At 50.4% G+C, this 10741-nt stretch overlaps 1 non-coding gene across 1 annotated transcript; it reads right to left on the bottom strand.

Moving 5' to 3' along the window:
• Window positions 1-9949: 9949 nt before the first annotated feature.
• TRNAL-CAG (transfer RNA leucine (anticodon CAG)) lies at window positions 9950-10033 on the bottom strand. Its single transcript has one exon. It is a non-coding gene; the product is annotated as a tRNA-Leu (tRNA).
• Window positions 10034-10741: the final 708 nt, after the last annotated feature.

Below are 10741 nucleotides of genomic sequence, written 5' to 3' on the forward strand. Positions count from 1 at the left end.
GTATTATTTATTTCAATAATGCATCGAAGTATCGAAGATACAGTATCGAGTGCCTGTATAGATAATCAATTGTCTAAATCTATCTTGTATCGGTATCGAAAATGCAATTTTTAAGGGAATTGGTGTCAGTATCGAAGATGCTGTTTCCAAGTATGTTGCCCAGCGCTGCCGACTGTGTTCGCCTTCCTTGTTTTTCGGTGGCGTTTGTGTGTGTTCGTGCGTGTCGCGTTACGTAACGGCTTCATGGAATGGATGCGGTGCTCGCACGTGAACAACCTCGTGGGCACCGGCGTGCCATTGGCTCTTTCAGTTTTGAAGGAATTCTCCTGATTGACTCCAACAAGTTAAACTTCTACTGACAAGAGAAATGATCACCAGAATGCTAGGCAAATGCATTTAAGGGCGGCTTTTTGAAGTACGGTACTCCAGATCATGTCTAAGGGTCAGTCATAAGCGTCACGAAAAAGTGTCGTCTTCTGTTTACCCCAACGGTTCAGCGGCAGTTCTATAGCTGATAATAGCGCGCAGACCACGTGACGTCCTGCTTTCTACTGAACCCAGAGCAACAGTCCAGCGATGAAATAACAAATTTATAAAAAATAATTAACTTCGATTTGCGCTTGCGCATGACACTTCCACTGTTTCCTTATATGGCAATATCAATTCCTTCGACAAGCACTGCTGTATATACGTAGCTCTCTTTTGCATTTATTACACTGGCAGGTGTCTGGTGAGCTTGATGCAGCCTTTAAAGATATGAGGAGCCAAACACGATCCATGGGAATGTGAATGCACGACACGGTCAGGTTTTGCAGCCCTAGGCCATTTGTAAATGGCAGAAATGTAGCCCCCGGTGCGCCGTTCAAGCGCTTCAGACCGGTATGTGGATGACTGTAATTACTGGTAAGTCTACTTCTGATGCCGACAAAATGACCAAATTGTACTTTAAGTGATTTCTGACCACACTGGAGCTGCCATATTATATCATCGAAAAAGTCCGGTAATTTATCAGTACAAAATAGTACTCGCCAAAAAAAAAAAAAAAAACGAACACTGCGTTCAGAAATAAACACTGAAAGAACAAAAGAACCAAATTTTCAGAAAATATAAACCTAAAAGTCCAATGCGTACGTACGCTGTAGTTCTTGGTGTGACACATCCGTTCTCCTACCTACAATAACGAAATGCGATGAAGCCACCTTACTGTGTGACAATAAATTGTGTGGTGAAGTCCACATAGCAGGCATGTCGTTCGAGTAATAACAACTTGCGAAGTCGCCAGTGCAACAGTCGACGATGTTAGCGGTGTTTCACTTGTGCCGAAACCGTTCTTGCACGTCGGAGACACTCTGAGCGAGTTATTCCGCACACGGCGGAATCGGAAGGGAAGAAAAAAAGAAAGCAATTGAAAACAAAGAACGGATTAGCAAAGTTATTGAAATAACTCATTTGGACTCAATATAAGAGCGGTAGAAAGTACAGTCGTCCACACGCGTGTCTAAAGCGCTGGAATGGCGCATTCTGTTGTGAATTTATGAGAGTCGCCGCAGCCTGGAGAGGCCGATGCAGCTTTCAAAGACACGAAGGGTTACACACGATCCACGGCAGTGTGCATGCACAGTAGGGTCTCGTTGTGAGCCCTATGCCACTAGTAAATGACGAAAGTGTACTTCCCGCTGTGCATTCGTATGGCTTACAACACGCAAATTGAACGTGCCGTTGAACTGCAGCGGGCTGTCTGCGAAGTGACGTCAGAGAAGGAGGAAGCTCCACCCGCAATAGAATCCCATCGTGAATATAACTCCACCCAAAGCCCTCTAACCCGAAGTGGAGGCAGGATAAATGCACATATGTATTGATTCTATCGGCTTGAAAATGGCCAAATTATCAGAGTAACAATTAAGAGATTTATTTTCTTATTCCTTGACGTATGGATTAAGAGTGCCAACTAACAGTGAACTTGACCATTTAAAGTGAGCAATGGCGCTGTAGAATGCAGCGAGGACAGTGTATTGGTACGAACCGGGAGGGCAGGGTCAACGCAACGACACGCATGATAGGCTGACTTCACCACACAATAGAAATGTATCTTGGTAGGGGGGCTTCGCCCCATGTTTGCGGTGCCTAAGGAGAACGACACTTCTGCTACGTGGACTTGACCACATAATATGAATCTTTATGTAAGAACGAGGAAGCCGCCTTCTGGCGTAATACGTCTCGCTTTAATTGCACAAGAAAAAAATGACAGAGAACGTTTGCAACATTCGATTCAGAGTGAACCCACGGGCCTTTTTTTGGCGAAGGTTGTTTTTATTGATCTTACAGAACGACTGAACCGAGGCATACACATGAAGGCTGATTAAATTATCTGTATTTTTTTTAGCGGACACGCAAGAGACGAGTTTTCTTGGGTCAGAGAGAGATAGCATAGATTTAATGCATAGAAGATTTGAGTGGGCCCTCATTTCAGGAGCGCCGCCGCCGCTCTTGCCCAGTTCACCAGCCAAAGCTGGTGTTCCGGTAGTGAGCTGGCCTGCGCCGTCTCCCAGGCCCCAGTTGTTGGATTATTGCTTCTTTGTACAACTGGGTTTTTCTGCTATGCCCATACCATGTGGTATAAGTCAGCCACTTCACCGCAGAAGGCGCGATGCGGATCGTACCAAATTGGAATCATGTAGCTGAATTTGGTGGGATTTATATACGTAAAAGTCGAGCCCACTTATAACGAACCTGACGGTCACGCTGATTGCGCTCGTTATATCCGAAGTTCGTAGTAAATGGACTTCTCATGTCATGCAGACGAAAATCCAAAATCAATCAAAGGCAGTGTTTGTTTCTTAAAGTCTGTGACCTGCGTCTGCTTTTTTCAAAGCACACCCTATTACGGCGTTTTCCAGCCTGCCCAGAGCGGCCACGTGCTCCTTTCCAAAGCCCTTGCTGGCAACAAACTTTGTCAGGGACGCGATGTAACTAACCGCTGTTGAAGCGCTCAAGTCATCATCCTCGACGTCTTCGCCTTCGGCTGCTCCACGCGCTATGGCATCGCCAGTGCATGGCTCTGCTATCTCAGCGTCATCGTCCGCACCCACCAAGTCGTTCCAAACAACATCAAGTACGGCCAGCTGCGCGTCAACGACGCGCTGCCACAAATCCATTTGTGTCAGATCACAAGACTGTTGGACAACCTCCTCCGTCGTTCCCGGGCCCATAAACCCCGCCTTACGGAAACAATTCACGATGCTCTCCGCAGTTAGCTCAGTCCAAGAGGCCTAAAGCATTCCCAAAGCGTCAAACAAAGAGATCTAAAATTGAGCATCGGCCCCTGGGCTCTCAATTGCAATCAGCATCCGCTGGATTACGCGTCGCCGATAAGAAACCTCGAGCGCGTGAATGATGCCCATGTCCAGTGGCAGAAAAAGTGTGGTCACCGCAGTCAGGGAGGGCTGCAAGTGATGCGCCCAACAGTTGTCGAGCACAAGTAGGACTTTCCTGTTTTCCTTCGTCGTGTCACGGTCGAATGCAACCAGCCACTCGGTGAACAATTTGCGCGTCATCCAAGCCTTTCTGTTTTGTCTGTAAGGGACTGGAACGTAAGTCCCAAAGCACCGCGGCTTGCGAGACTTCCCGACGACGAATGGCAGCCGCCTGTCAGTGCCATCCATGTTTGTGCACAGCAGGGCGATCACGCGAAGCGTACTGTGCTTTTCACCAACACACGTGTCTCCTTTAAAGGGCAACTGCGCCACTTTTTGAGAATTTTGCGACACTCAACGATTTAAATCTATATAGGCTGTAGGTAAAGCATGCTATGTTTTTTTGCACTACCATTTAAAATAGTGATGTAATCAATGATTAAATTTTGCACTTCTCCTCAAAGCAACGGAGGTGTGCGGGGAAGTTCAGTGCGACGTCACGGAAGTTATGATTTCAAATTACCGCTGCTGTCAGCCATGCCCTGCCGATTACTACAAGGAGGAGCACCGGCGCTACCCGGTCCCTTGTAAGGATCTGGATCGCGCTGACGAGCGCCTCCTCATCAAAATTCTTACTAACACTGTACTGTGCCCGGCGGTGCTTAAACATTTCAATACATCCTTTGATGGCGCGTGCCAGTTCTGTGGGGAGGTGGCTGACACCTTCCACATGGTTTGGGCGTGTCAATCAAACCCATCTATCCCCCCCAACCCCACCAGAGAGGATTGGGAGGCGGCCCTGCTCGGCTGTCAAGACCTAAAAAGCCAAAAGGATTTGGTTCAACGGACGCGGGCGGCGTTGATTGCCAATGGGGCACCGGAATAGGGGCTCCACCCAGTATTGTAAGGGGAAAGGGCCAATAGGGCCCTACCCCAATCACCTTTCTGTAAAAAACTTAATTTCCCATAAATGTTTTTCACCACCACCACCTGCCGTGCCCCTTTGGACGCTGAACAACGTTCGGCGGGCTTTGCCTTCGGTGGCTTTGGTTTTTTTCCTGCACCGATACCTTCGATGACCTCATCATGCGTCCCCCACTTAGCGTTGTGCGCTGCGGAGAAGCTTAAAAGCCGTCGCAATTTTAATTTGTGATTACGTCACCGTTTCAAATGCTAGGCCAAAAGCACTTCGCATACTTTACCTGCAAGTTTCACACATTCGACACTTTTAAGCTCGTCGATTTCTAAAACCTATGCAGTTGCCCTTTAAAGGCATGAGTTTTTGACAGCAGCATCTGGTAAGAGAGTGCAGTTTCATCTCCACTGTACACATCCCGCTGAGCGTAGCTTGCTATCGTTGGAATGTTCTCAGAGAGCCAGGCATCGATGTTCGCTGAGGCTGCTTCGCCGGCGATGGTCTTGAAAACTATTCCATGTCGAGCTTTAAACCGGTGCAGCCACCCATTGCCCGGGCTGAAATCGGGAAAGTCCAGTAGGGAAGCAGTCTCTTGCCTTGGAAAGCATCAGCGGACCACTGACGGGAATGTTGCGGGACCGGTCGGTGCACGGTAAGGGCGAAGTTTCCGACAGCGGGGTCGAGTTTACGGCACCTTCGCTCTAACCGAGTTGTGCGGCCGCGGTTGTTCGTTATATCTGAGACGCAGCGCCATTGCCGTAATACATTTTCTTACGGTAGCGCCATCCTCTTTCGCGGTAACCGAGCGTTCGTTATAACTGCGGCCGTTATAAGTGGGCTCGACTTATTCGATTGCAATTTCCTTAGAATGACCCAAGCTTGCTCTCTGTTTAGATTTTTGTGCGGTTCGGCTCATACTTCCCTCGTTAATCTCAAATGTTGGAGTAATTCCCTATAGTTAAATAACGGTTCTGAATACCTGCGAATGTTGGGGGACCCGGGGTAATATCGCGCGGGAAGCGGCGTGAGCGTCTTCGTTTTCAACATCCGCAGAGCGTCCTGGGGTTTATATGACTATGGACTTAAAGTGTGCCTTGTTTAGTTCTGAGTAGTCTGCTTGCGTGGTTGCCAATCCTTCCTCTGGTATAGTTTCAACATGCAATCTGGGAGTCCATAATAACTCACGAGACCTTCCGGGAAACCACCACCAAAGCAATCGCCACCTCGTCCGCCTGGACGAATCCCTGGCATCGAATTGATGCCAAATTAAACAATTTCTCTTGCGCATTCGTGCATACCGTGGTTGATATCCCGTTGACCGGCCCTGCCGCGTCCACGTAAGTTGCTTCTTCCAACCCGCTCCATCTTATCCTGATGGCGTTCACCCTAGCCTTCCTTCTTTTCTTATGAAATTCGGGATGCATAACTCTCGGAATGGGCTGCACCTCGACCTTGCTTCTAAGCTGGTCTTCCAAGTCCTCTCTGTCCTCCGTAGACCAAATGCATGGGAGCCCTAGTCTATCGAGTACGTCCCTTCCTGTCCTGCTTCTTGATAGCCGTATCCTCCGCAGTATCGAATGGCTTTCTATAATTTCGTCTACATTATTGTGAATGCCTATGTGTAGTAGTCTTTCAGTTCCTGTGTTAACCGGGAAACCAAGAGCTCTTTTCTATTCTGCGTATTATGACATCAAACTTGTTCTTCTCACTTTTCTTTCATTTCCAATATGGTGCTTGTAAGCGATCCTGCTCACAACAAAAGGCTGTATTAACTTTATGGTGCCTTTTTCTCTAAGTACATGCTTATGGTTTGATACCCTACTAATCATTCTCGCACTTGCTCAGTTGTTGCCTGCCATCGCATAATCATTTCCGCGAACATTGCTACCTTTGCTGTCTATTAACATACCTAAGATTTTCGCAAGTGGTACAGTCTTCGTCAAAAGTAACCAGTGTTGAGGACGGAGGGGCCCTGGAGTTGGCTGGGTCGTTCAAGTCCGCATGTCCCGGCTTTGAAGGACGATGGTGAACTCCATTAAGGAGGAAACTGTACAGAAGGTTTATTCTACATATTGACAGTCGAGATGGGAGTGCTCTGATCCCAACACAACGTCCTGTTAAATACGGTTCGTATTCCCCAGATCCCTGACTGGGGAATTTAGTTCGAGGAACGCTGTCCAATCGGATGGGCAGTTGATGGCGCTGGCGGTACCACCCATGGCAGGGTGCGGTGCTGATGCTCTCTCGCTCTCTCACAGCTCGGGGGATGGGAAGGGGTAGAGACAGAGTTATCAAACATTGATGGGTCACTTTCATCACTGCGGCAAGTGTGCTGCTCGAACGAACGTCCTCGAACTCCCCCGCCGGATGTCCGAAGCACGAGGCCTCTGCCGAGGACACAGCCGTCTTTCGATCAACAGCAACAGCTGGACCTTGTGAGCACCACTCCGTCGTCCGGAGACCCGAGGGTAGACTCGGCCACTGGACGCCGTCGCCGCTGCTTCCGCCGGTGCTTAGCCCTCGCCGCATCTTGCTTCACGATGACTCACGTCTGGAAGTAATTCTTCCCAGACCCGCGTACCCCGATCTTAACAGCTCCTCTGCGGCCAGGAGAATCTCGAGGGTTACTGCACATTGCGCTATGTACTTTCAGACCTATGTGCTAAGCTTCTTAAGGGTAATGGAGTGGATTCCAAGAGAAAGCATACGTAGCAGGAGGAGGCAGAAAGTTAGGTGAGCGGATGAGATTAAGAATTCGCAGCCACTGGCGAAGGACAGGGTTAATTGGAGAGACATGGGAGAGGCCTTCGCCCTGCAGTGGGAATAGTCAGGCTGATGATGATGCTGATGAGAGTTGCCTTGTAGCCCAGATTGACTGCCGATGGCGTATGGGGCCATGTCTGGAGAGCTTCCTGGAAAAAACGGAGCTCTCGGACAGAGATGGCAACCCTCCTTTTTCTTGATGTCAAGGCCGGCACGTGGTGCGCCATAGTGCCATTGTGGCTCAGCCATTGCTATCTCTTTTAGTTCGAAAGTTCTACCAACGAGGCCAAACCCAACCGAGAATCTTGTGTGAAGCCTCGGATTAACTCGTATAAGCTCGGGTTAGTTCGGAGGAGCGTCGCGCCAGTTGCCGCCGAGTGGAGAGAGGGTGTAAAGGTGAAGAGCGAGAAACGCGGTTGCGTGCACATGCCAGAAAGAAGAGGCGAAGAATGAACACATGCTGGTTGTGTCGAGGGTTCCTATGTGACGTTCCCGCCTGTCGGGGGTCAGTCACAATGCAACACAGTTGTTTGTTGCTATCTACGGGTTCTGCTGAAGCGAGGAGAATTGAGCCAACACACAACGCCTCCGAGTCAACCTAATTTATTCACACTCTGCCTGAAGATGAAACTGGGAGTTCCGCTCACCGCTGTCTTGTATTAGGCGTCGGTGTGGTCCGGCCAACAGGTGTCTCGCTCTCGGCTGCTCTGGCAGGGTGGCGCTCAGGCCGGTGGCGGTCCCACGTTTCGGTGACTATGACGGGTGGTGGCGTCAGGCTTCTCGGGAGTCTCGGCTGGCGGTACTCTGACGGGTTGTGGCGTCCGGCTTCTTGGGCGTCTCGGCTGGCGGTCAGTTTGCAGCGGATGCCCTCGGGTCCGGCCTCACCGACTACAGACCAGCCCGATCTGCTTCCGTCCACCTCGCCCGTCTCTGCCCGTTCTGTTCGTTCTGTCTCTTGTCTCTTCTGTCTCCAACGCGTCTCTCTGAGGACTCTCTTTCTTTCCTTCGGTGTCCTCCTCGCCCAACGGTTTTTCGCCGTCGCTGCTCATGCAGCCGACCAAGGGCGCTCGCCGATTTTTCCACGAAGCCGCGAAGGCCGGCGGTCCCATTGGGGATGTGTCGAAGGGGATCAGGTGTCCCTCGGAGGGCGACGGTTCTTCTAAACCAGCGCCTCGCCTCCGCTGCTGGGAGCCCTCCTGGTCTAACTTGCCGGCCTCCCTCGCCACCTCGAGCCATTAGTAAGGCCGTCGCGCTGCAAGACAATGCAGGCCAGTGGGCCCGCGAACTCCGGGAAACTGTTTGTGCCGCGAGCGTTCCGGCCTATACCCTCGGCGCCGCAGGGTGCCGGCCTCTTCGCGAACGCGGTGCTCATGTTCAGCCGAAGACGCACTCCTCTCGAAGTTGACATATTTATGAGGGTCACGGCTGTCCTCTCTCTTCTCGCATCGGAACCCGGGGTAGTCTCTTCCAAGAACCGCGGCTTGGACACGCGACCACGGCATTCGAAAACTTGGCCGTCAACGGACAAAGGGAGTCCTCCTTTAGCAGCGGAAGAGAGCAGCTGCCCGGAGAGAGACAGTCTGTTTTCCATGGGCCTGGGGCCCTCTTTTCTTTTGGGTTAACTTCCCTTAATAAAGACCCAACTCCTAGCCTTCTCCGAGTCCACAGCCCGTACCTCGCAACAAGGCCGTTTGCAGGCGCGCATGCGTGCACACACAAACGCACAAACGTGCCTGTCTCTGCGCCAAAGGGGGGGAAGTTGGGGACGCGCTGCAAAACGGGCCGCAGGGATGCGTGTGGTCGCGCTGGGCGCCCCGCGCGGCCTCTCCTCCTTAGCCCTCCGGCTGCTTCGTACGTCTTTGTGTTGCGCCCGCCGCATTCCACACAACCGCCTTCGCTGACGGGGCAGGGCGATAATTTTGAGCCAGACACAGTGTCTCTGGTGTTAGTCGATGGGGAGAGTTCTTTTGGGCCATGCCTAGGCCTCCCGTACACAGACCTTCACACCTATACAGACCCTAACGGTGGCACATTACAGGGTACTGGAGGCGGTGTTCCAATGGATCCATCTCGTAGTAGTAGTAGTAGTAGTAGTAGTAGTAGTAGTAGTAGTAGTAGTAGTAGTAGTAGTAGTAGTAGTGGTGGTAGTGGTAGTGGTGGTGGTAGTGGTGGTGGTAGTGGTGGTGGTGGTTTTATTATGCATTGAATATGAAAGGAAAAAGAATTTTTGCTAGTCCCGGCATCTGCTATCGCTGCTAGAAGCACCTGAGCTGGGGCAGCGGAAAAAAAGGATAGCAGGCCGCGTGTAAAAGTGGAAAGAAAGAGGTGAGGGAATAGTAGAAAGGACAGGGGGAGGGGTGCACTGGCAATAAATCTATTCACAAAGAGATTGAGTTCCTCACGTAGAAGGCCGCGCGTGGGGCCATCTTCATTCCCCTTTCTCAAACAAAGCGAGCGCCGCCGGTGGCCGCCTGATTTTCCGCGACGCGGATTGGCTCCGCCACGCCTGCTCATTTCCTCCTCTACCGGTCAGTCCACGACGTCGAACTTCGAAGCAGTTACGCCCAACTGCTACGTGCCTCGACTTTCCTCCTTTCCATGCTCCGGTAGATGATCGTTGTAGACTGCCGGCCCGACCTTGTAGTACGGTAGATTCCATCAAGAAATCCTACTCTAACTGGCTAAACAAAAGTTAAAACAACATTCGCTTAAGCAGTCGGTTTCGCGCAGAATTGCGCTGGACTGTTGTAGTTCGTGGTTAATGCTTCTGATGATATAGATGATATAGATAGAGGCAAAATGGCGCAATGCCCAAAATTTTTGGTAAAAGAAAAAAAATTGTGACTGCTAAAATTTTTGTCAGAAGTGGGATTCGAACCCACGCCCGGAAGACCGGACTGCGACCTGAACGCAGCGCCTTGGACCGCTCGGCCATCCTGACAGCACGTGAGCGAGGGATATTTAAGCCGATGTCAAGCTACAGAACTTCTAAACAATGCAGTGGACACTGTAAGTATGGTGACAATTCAAAACTATCCCCCGTATTCACAAATGTTCCTTTCCTTAAAGCGTTAAGTGGGCCTTCGGCAAGGACGGCCTAAGTTGAAACGTAAGATAAGGCTGAAGTCAGCCTCAAAAACCAACCTTACGCGATTTTAAGGGCGCCTTACGAAAAGGGGCTCCTATCCGAAAATGTTGGTGATATGGGAGCGAGGCTACTCGCGTTTTTATGTTGGAATCATCTGGAGATACACGTATAATTTATTCCTACTACAAAAAGTGAATAAAAATTTCTCCTAGCACGCTTGCAAGTAAGCATCAGAGATTTTAGGCAAACAATTTTCTAATTTTGACATTTTTTCTTCTTTTGCAGGCCACCCTGTAGTGTAGCCGTCACAATAATGTGCTTGTTGATTTCACTATAATTTCACGTCGCCCGCCTCTTTTGCGAGTGTTTGCTTCTCGACGTCGGTTCGACAATCATGTTCGACAATCGAGTTACAATCCGGGAAACTGTCGGCTGGGACACGTTTACAAGGTCTCCGGACGCTGACCAATTCCGAAGCGCCCTCAACTGCGGCATCGATGAAAAACAGTTAGGCTTAGCGACGACTACGGCAGCCAGGGAGAAAAGTTTGCCGGGGGGGCA

Source organism: Amblyomma mixtum, chromosome 1 (genome assembly GCF_055824585.1).
Source record: "Amblyomma mixtum isolate Tamu chromosome 1, ASM5582458v1, whole genome shotgun sequence".
NCBI lineage: Eukaryota > Metazoa > Arthropoda > Arachnida > Ixodida > Ixodidae > Amblyomma > Amblyomma mixtum.